The sequence below is a fragment of the Kogia breviceps genome, chromosome 11, assembly GCF_026419965.1.
Source record: "Kogia breviceps isolate mKogBre1 chromosome 11, mKogBre1 haplotype 1, whole genome shotgun sequence".
Lineage (NCBI taxonomy): Eukaryota > Metazoa > Chordata > Mammalia > Artiodactyla > Physeteridae > Kogia > Kogia breviceps.
In genome coordinates, this window is record NC_081320.1 from 32840496 (window position 1) to 32850301 (window position 9806).

Sequence of the window (9806 nt, forward strand, 5' to 3'; positions counted from 1 at the left end):
ATAAGCCTTCTCTGATTAGTGCCACCCCTAGAGGCTTGTGGGGTTTTAGATCTTGCTAAACTGCTCATCTTTAGCTTTACAGGGTTAGAAAATGAAGTTTCATCAATTCAGTCAGGGTCTGGAGAACTAAAGCACACTAAGCAAATCGCAAGATATCAAATTATAAACCAGAATGCTCATTTATGAATTAACAGTAAATGTAACTGGCAGAATTACCAGTCTTTGTCATTTATACAGGGTTCTTTGGGATGACGGGAGGGTGGAGATACAGGTACAGTCAAAGAAAAAGACCGAGTCACAGGTTATAAATCTTTGATGAACAGAAAAATGCGGCCAAAGGAGTTGGGATGTTCTTAAAGGGTATTTCCTTTAGGAATGCCATGGTAGCGTTCTAGGCTTCAGCATGGACATGGTTTTAACGTACAGTCGCTTACCAGTACTGGTCATGAGAATCAAAGCCATCCATTCTATGGGAGGGGCATAGTAACAAATTCTCCCTTTTTGTAGTCTGCTTTGTAGAACACTAAAAAAAATCCTTATACCCTCGGACAGATTAGAATTAATTGAGGGGTTTTCTTGGTTACATTGCAGTACTCTTAATCAGACTCTGTCCTATAGGAAAAATGTCTGTATATCACCTCAGTATTGGTCACTTCTGTGGCCAGCTTATTTATTTTGTGTTGTTATTTTTAAGGTTGGTGTGGCAACAGTTTTTGAGACTTTCAATGCCAATTCACTGTCAAAGACAGGTGTATGTTTAGTCCCCTAACTCACACTGAATTTGAATTGCTTTCCAGGGTTTCCTTTGTTTCTGCCTTCATGCATATTTGGAATTGGTAATCTCCTAAAAGGCAAAGGCCCCTGTTCATTTCTTTTATATTTCCTAGCACAGGACTAGATATACATGCAAGGAAAGAAGAAGAGCAATCATTTTGACCTTTATAGTTGTGAGTATGCTTTTATGTATATTACCTCACTTTGTCATAATGATCCTATGAAATTGGCACTAGTTTCATTTTACAGAAGAGAAAATAGTCTCAGAGACGTTAAGTGATTTGCTCATTTAGTGGCAGAGCTGTGAGTTGGACCCAGGTTTTTTTTTTGTTGTTGTTGTTTTTTTTTTTTGGCTGCACCCTGCAGCAAAGGGGATCTTAGTTCCCTGCCCCCTGCATTGGGAGCACGGAGTCTTAACCACTTCCCTGGACCACCAGGGAAGTCCCTGGACCCAGGTTTTTAAAATTCAATTTCTATGCACTTTTGCAATCAGCATAAAGTTACCCTTAGTATCTCAAGTTGATGGTTTTTAAGTATGTTTTAAAAACTGAAGACCACTTAGCTTCTCTTACCCCAAAAAATCATTTTATACTCCTTCCTATTGTGCCCTTTTTCATCAGTGTCCCCACTTGGCCTTACAGAGACTTCTGTGCTGGGATTTTTAACCTTTCTTGTTCCATGGACCCCTTTGGCAGTCTGATGGAGCCTATGAAAACTTCTTTTGTAAATGCACAAATATAAAATATATTGGATTATAAGGGAAACCAACAAAGTTGTGATGTGTTAATATAGGTGCTTCTTTTTAAATTTACTAAATAAGATCTAGCAGCAGGTCAGTCTTATGACTATCATAATTTCAAAGCAGTGATGAGGGCAAATAATATTTTGAGATACCTGCAAGAAGTGTAATGTGATATGAAAATATCTGTAACTTCTCTTGGAAACAAAGCCACAGGCATTGCTAACACTACTGTGATTTGTCACCTATATTAGTAGTTGAAGGAAATGCTAAATTTCAGTTAGAGGTTAATGTACATAAAGAGGTAATTTATTTTCTCCTCTAAATTCGGGGACTCCCTGAATTTGATACAGATTTACAACTTGGCGTCACAGCATCAAGTCTTTTTCTTTCTACTTGGCTGTAAGCTCTTGGGGGCAGAGATGATGGGTGATTTGTTTTAGCAACTGAGGTGTCTGTCACTGTGCCTGGCATAGAAGAGGGGCTCATCCAATGAGTTTTGATAAATAGGAATGGACACCAGTGCATAAATATAAATACTGATAATAATAATTAAGTACTTACTATGTGCCAGGCAGTATTTTAAGCTTTTAACAATTCCAACTCATTCAGACCTCCCACCAACCCTCGGATGTTGGTAACTATTATTTTTCCCATTTTATAGATGAAGAAACAAAGGCAAGTCTTGTTAAGTAACTTGCACAAGACAATTAATGGAGCTGGTATTCTAACCCAAACAATCTGCTTCTAGAGCTCTCACTCTTGACCATCATGCCATGAAACTGGAGAGCTTTAGAGATATAAAATATTGCACGTGTCATTTCTAGGTCAAGAAAAATTAGTAAATATTGCCTCTGATGCACTGGAATGAATGATCCTCAGTATTGAATGCATTTGCTGAAAAATAACCTAGGTATCAGTTTTCCTTTTTACTTGTATAGTGTCTTTCTATCCTCCATCCACTCCCATCACCTTAAGATTAAGCACTGAATCTAAGCCAACAAAAGCTATATCAGAAAAAATATATATGTTTAAGTCTTGCTTTGAGTGAACTGAAGTTATATTTGCTGATAAATTCTTGGAGAGATATAATCAAATTTGATTTTTAAAAAGGAATGGCCTCCAAAGTAAAAATACTAATAACCTCCTAATACAAGTTAGTGTGAAAGAACAATTTTAACAGTTCTATTTGAAGTTTAAAATCAAAAGCTTGCACATTTTTGTTTCCTTTGTCTAGAAAAGAAAACTATAAGAACCATGGAACGTTCACTGTGTATTATGGGGTTTTCATAATAAACCCCTGATTTGTGTGTGTGTGTGTGTGTGTGTGTGTTTATCTAGTTTTAACTAGATATAATAAGGGTGCTAGTAAGGCATAGTTAGAACCCCTGAGACAAAAAGAAACTTGACACTAATAACTTGAGGGAGGAAAAACCACCTGAGACAAATTGGAAATATCTAAACCTGAATTTTGGGAGGCCTACATCTGGAGATAGCTACTATGCCCATTTTTAAAACTATAGGACAGGTGGTTTTATCTTTAATTTTAAACAAAAGCAGGAGTGAATTGATATTTATTGAGCATTCTATCCATACAACAATCATAAACAGTTATGTTATTTACTATTGTTAGCCTCTTACACATGAGTAACTGAATCTCAGTAACTCTCTCCCCATCTCACAGCTTTTAAGTGGGTGAGCTGAGATTTGAACCCAGTTACAGGGAACTCAAAACCCCATGTGTTTTCCAGTATAACAAAGGTATCTAGGAAGCATTTTGGAAGCCCCAGAGTTTCAAAAATCTACCTCAAGGGAAACAGTGTGGACTCTGCTTCCCCTTTCCTTCATCTTCAATCAGATCTGTTCTGCTTTTATGTGTTTATAATTTGTTTGAAGATAATGGATCTACTTGCTGAAAAAATATTTTTTGAAAACCACCGCATTACACTCAGCTACCTTCCCAAGCCTGATAATGAGAAACAATGAGCTAAAATGACACTAATAATGCATTCTGGGCTATACTCACCTCAAAATTTGACACCATTAAAAACAAGAGTATGCTAAGAGTAATGAAGATTACTTTAATAGTAATGAAATATAGATGAAAAAAATCTGTGTATATCTCACGCATGCCCTGCCCAGAAAAAAAAATTCAGTCTTGCTGTTGTTACCCTTTATCTTTGTGTGAACTGATTGTTTCCAAACTAAATGTTTCCCTCATTTTCTGAGGAAAAAAAGAGCATTACTATGTCACCATTCTTCATAAATAATATCAACAAAACTAGGTATTATACCACTTCCATAATAATGGTATAGTCTGGATTTCCATTTAAAGTTTATAAGTTCACCTTCATTTTACAATTGCTGATTACTACTTTTAATCAGAACAAATTAAGAGATACAGGTCTTTAGTTTTAGCTAGTTGTCATTTTACAAATATTGTTCTTCTTTCCATGATATGGTTTTTGTTTGTAGGATACATTTAGCAATTACTGTTTATAAATTAATTTATTAGATGAAAACAAATTTTATAGCTAGAGGAAACTTAGATAGTATCTAGCTTAAGCCTCTTTTTATACACCTGAGGAAACTGAGTTCCACAGTTTAATTTGCCAAGATCACACAGGAGGTTTAAGTATATGCCGAGAGAGAATCTATAGGGCTAAATATTTGTGGAAAAGCTGCCTCTTAGCTTATACATTCAGTATTCTTTAGGATGTTTGGTATGTACTTCATTAAAACAAAGTCCTCATCCACCTTACTCGACTGAGAATTTTATTTCTGCTTGCACACTATTCAGTGGAACTAGACCCTGGGAAAACATTGCTGTTATTCCTGGTTGAACTACTTTTTTCTTCATACTCAAGGCTTCCTACAATAACTTATTCACGTGACTAATTTGCGAAAGTTGCCACCCTCATGGTTGAGCTGAATAAGAGAGGTGTCCTGAAGAGTCCGCAGAGTGCTTTAGCAGCTGTTTTTGATAGAACAGCACAGACCTTACCTGTTGCCACTGGGATAGTTAGTACTCTATGTGCCTGGAAAAAATTCATTGAGGTCATAAAAGCATTTGACAATAGATTTCAGAATTCTGTAACCATTTTCTATCACAGAGGCATTGTAAGTGACGAGAGAGAGAGCGATTGGGGGAGTGTGACTTCAACTTGATATCAAGATAAATTGTTTCTGTACTTTTAGTGTATCAGGATCAAAATTGACACGCAGAGGCGAATTTTAATTTGGTTGAGCTGTCTTCAGAGCGTACTCTTCGAGGAGAATTTTCTTACTAGGAGAGAAATGCTTCTGGCTCTATTTCTATTTTTAAAATCTATTTTTTTCCTCAAGTTCCACTTTGCAACAAACTTAGGAGAAAGAACATTATACTATCAATCAAGACTTGACTTGGTCATTATTTCACAGTGTGAGTTTGAGAAAGTTATTTACGTTCTCTGGTCTTTCTTTTCTCAAATATAAAATTAAGGATTGATTTAGACCAGTGATTTTTGTCCATAACAGAATCCCTGGAAGTTGAAGGTAGATCATGTGTAATGTGGAAAATCATGTTCAACATTATAATTTTATTTTTGGAAAGCAAAAACAAAGCTATCTGCAGTTTTTACCCTATAATCAGTGAAAATAAAGTTCTGTATCAGTGGGTACATGAAGAGATAGACAGTTTTCCAGATATCAGTGTTCTTAAGGCACATCTCCCTATAAAGATAGACATGGGTTACAGGTGTAGGGGAATAGGAAGTTTTCAAAAATCAAATTAGATATCGAGGGAAAAAAATCAAGAAACACTGATATAGGTTATTGTTAAAGTTATCCCCGTTCTTTAATTCTAAGAAAATCACAGAAATCACCTTCTAGTGTGCTATAACAAAGTTAAATTCATCCTAATGTTCCTTTTCTGTAAAAATCATAAAACTTGGGTTCTACTTTTGGTTCCTGAATGATCAATAAACAAAAGGCAAATAGTGTTATCTTTTCTCCAATGGAGCAAAAAAGGGTTAACAAATTCAGCTCAAAACATGTCAAATGGTGCAGAATAGTGCCGGGTAAGAAGGTGAATTGCACAATAACCCATCTTCTATTAATTCTGTGTTACACTATGGTAAGAAGAAAAAAAAGCCCTGTATAAATTCCTTTTGGGAATTTGTTCAGTCTTTTTTTTAATTACCTTTACTTCTTTTTATTTTTTAATTAATTAATTAATTAATTTTTTGGCCGTGTTAGGTCTTTGTTGCTGCGCACAAGCTCTCTCTAGTTGTGGCGAGTGGGGGCTACTCTTTGTTGTGGTGCTCAGGCTTCTCATTGCAGTGGCTTCTCTTGTTGCAGAGCATGGGCTCCAGGTGCACGGGCTTCAGTAGTTGCAGCACGCAGGCCTCAGTAGTTGCAGGACATGAGCTCGGTAGTTGCGGCACGTGGGCTCTAGGGCACGTGGGCTTAGTTGCCCCATGATGGCGTGTGCGATCTTCCCGGACCAGGGATGGAACACATGTCTCCTGCATTGGAAGGCAAATTCTTAACCACTGTGCCACCAGGGAAGTCCCCAGTCTTTTTTTCAGGGCCCCAAATGGTCAATTAGTTTTAATGTTCCATGGATGTTTCAATAATATGGATATTTTCTGTTGTGTCCAAAGTTAATCATCTAGGGAATTCCCTGGCTGTCCAGTGGTTAGGACTCAACGCTTTCACTGCAGGGGCCTGGGTTCAATCCCTGGTCGGGGAACTAAGATCCACGCAAGCCACTCGCGGCAAAAAAAAAAAAAAAGAAAGAAAAGAAAGAAAGAAAAAGAAAAGAAAACACATACACAAATAAAGTTAATCATCTATATCTGTCTACCTATCAATCCACCTGTCATCATCCAAGATACCACATTACTTTTGTTCCTCACGCTCCTTAGTCTCCTCTGGTCTGTGGCCTGTGACAGCTCTCAGACTTTCCTTGTTTTTGATGACCTTGACAGTTTTAAAGAGTACTGGTATTTTGTATAATATTCCTCAGTTTGGATTTGTCTGATGTTTTTCTAATAGAGTGGGGTTATGGGTCTTGGGGAGGAAGATCCCAGAGACGAATTGCCATTTTCATCACTTCATATCCAGGGTACCTGCTATCAACATGATTGTCATTGATGATGTTAACCTTAGCCACCAGAACAACTAAGTATTTCACAGTCTTCTCCACTCTACTCTTTGAAAGCAAGTCCCCACGTGAAGCCCACACTCAGGTGTGGTGATAGAGGTTGTGGTGGTGAATTAAGCTCCACTTCCTTGATGGGGGAGTAGCTTTGTAAGTTATTTACAATTCCTCTGTATAGAAGACTTTTCTCCCTCGTTTCTGTATTTATGCAATCATTTATTTATGGATATTTACTTGGATACTTTGGGCTATATTCAGTACTACACCATTTAATTTGTTGTTCAGATCGTTGCTGCTTTGGCCATTGGGGAGATGTGCCCCTTTGACACAGCACCATCATTTGTGTTTTGCTTTTAGCCATTTCTTACTTTCTTGTACTATGACAAGTGCCAGCCTCATCTTGTAATATTCCCTACCCCAGTCCTAGAGCAGCCATTTCTCTAAGGACCTCTGGTTCCTTTCATTATGATAAAATGATGGAGAAACCAAGATGTGGGTGCTGGGTGTGCTCATAGCTTCTGAGGTGTCATTTCTTCTAGGCCCTCTCAGTGGATAGGATATATGTGTATGTATTCTAGCATGTGCATACACACAAATATGTAATTATTTCTGCCTGTCATCTCTATTACATTAAGCTAAACTTGAGTTTGTACTGATGTCTCAGACTCTATTTCTTTTATTTTAATGTTTGCTTTTCAATAGTAGTCGTCGTGTTCTTTTCAATCTCTCTCCCTTTCCTGAGCACTTACCCCAAGAAGCTCCAGATGGTGCTGTTAATATAATTACTTGTGTGTTTAACAGGTGCTACCACCTTTTCTTTTTTGCAACATGCAGGTTTTCATTTATTTTAAACTTGAGATATAATTGACATATAACATGATATTCATTTTTTTAAATAGATCTTTTTTGGAGTATAACTGCTTCACAATACTGTGTTAGTTTCTGTTGCACAACAAAGTGAATCAGCCATATGCTGGAGAAAGAACTAATTTCATTTTCCCAGGAAACTTGAAATGTTACAGAGGAGAGAGGTGACAACCAAATCCCCCAGTAAAAGGAAGGGTGGCACAGCTCATTGCCCTTCCCAGCAAACACTGAGAGAAACAGGCAATGGGGACAGCAAACTAGTTGAAGGTCTACTTCTCAGTTATCCTTCCTCTTTCCTGGCAGAGCTCACTCTCCAGACTGGGGGCTTCCACTTTAACGTGAGTCCCCATCATAAGGGGCATGTTTCAGGTTTCTCACGTTAAGGGCTCCTGGAAAATTGTAGTATCAGTTATATCTTTCTGATTCTAATTATGTTTCTTATACACTCAATTATATACTCAAGAGTTCCTTTTCTTTCTCGTTAGAAGCTAGTTTTCATTTCTTGGAAATCTTAAAATTTTACTGACGTGTCTGAGCAGAAGAAGGGAGAACAGAATATATCTTTTTTATTCGGACGCACAGGCTCAGTGGCCATGGCTCACGGGCCCAGCTGCTCCGAGGCATGTGGGATCTTCCTGGACCAGGGCACGAACCCGTGTCCCCTGCATCGGCAGGCAGATTCTTAACCACTGCGACACCAGGGAAGCCCCAGAATATATCCTGAACAGAGGGAACTTCACCATGAAACCCCAAACAGAGTTGGGGAACTTGTTTTATTCTGGGATAAATGTTTCCTGACACTGTGAATTCAAGAGTATCTCATCGAGGAGTATGGCATATAGCGAGTAGTCTGGAAAGTCATGAGTCTTGAAGACTTTTTCAAGTGCCTAAGCTACTGAATCCTGCTTCCAACAACACTATGATCGGGCCTTTTGCAAAGTTAATAAATATCCCTAATTTCTCAGGAAAATGGCTTGCAAAATCAGAGTCCTTCTGAGACAGGCTGGGACCTGGGACCCTTTGCTGCAGTGCTGCAGTGTTTGCACATGGACACACCTCTCCTCGAGCAATAAAATACAAAGAAACTATATGGGACTGCATGCAGGCACAGCTGGGGCAAATTCTGGATCCAAAAGATACAAAGAGACCAAAAAAACCCAACTGCCAATTTTGAAGAGCCTGGAGCAAAAGCAGGGTACTGCGCACTCCCCCTGCACACAACACCACTTAAGGAGTGAGCAAAACACCTAAGCCACCCCTGGACACACCCCTACCCTCACCCGGTATAAGGAACAAGCTTGCTCCCCCTCAGGGAGCCAGCAAGCAAGGGAACCTGTTACTTGTTTTCACTCCCCCCTGGTGCAGCAGGGGCCCCAATAAAGCCTTGCCTGAATTTCTTGCCTGGCCTCTGGTCAATTTCTGTTGATTGGGGTAGGCCAAGAACCCTTGTCTGTAACACTTCCTACTTTCATATTTCATCTCTTTCTATTCCTGGCTGTACTGCCTGCTCTCCAGTCATACTGGTTTCAGCATTATTCCATGAGCACTTCTATACTTTCTTACTGTGCTTGGAATGCCTTCCCCCCTTCCCTCATCAAAGTTCTGCACATTTATCATTTTCACTTAGATGTCACCTCTGACATGAAAATACTGCCTAATCTTGCCAGATAGAATAAATTACCCATAGTGTATGTGCTTGTCTACCCTATTAGCTAACATCTAATTCATCTGTGTATCTTTAAAGCCTATTGCCGAAAAGGCATTCAATAAATGTTTGTTGAACTAATTAACAAAAAATGAATATATCTACATAAAGTTGCTTCAGCGCTGCTTGGTGGACATCAGAGCTTGCCCCTAGGTAAATACTGAAAGTATTTAAAGGGAAAGATACACTGAAGTGGGAGCCAAGTCACCTAGCTTCTCAGATCCTAGCTCAACCAACATCTACATAGCCTTAGAAAAGTCGCTTCAACTTTCTGGGCCTATTTCTTTACACAATTAGAAGATTCCGCTGGATCAGTTATTCTCAGTCTGGAATGAGATCATAGCCTCAAATATTTGGGGTCAGAAAAATCTCTGTGATCCTCTGATAAGAAGATTGCTAGTCCTATGAAATTCTACCTGTATGATTTCTTGAAAGCTTCTTAGAGCTCAGTTACAACTTTTAAGTGTATTTCATCCACTGCCTTATATTCTATTACTTCCATTTATGTTTTACATTATTTCTATGACATTTCTTCTATTCATACATGTAAATATGGTCCAGAAACTTAGCACCACATA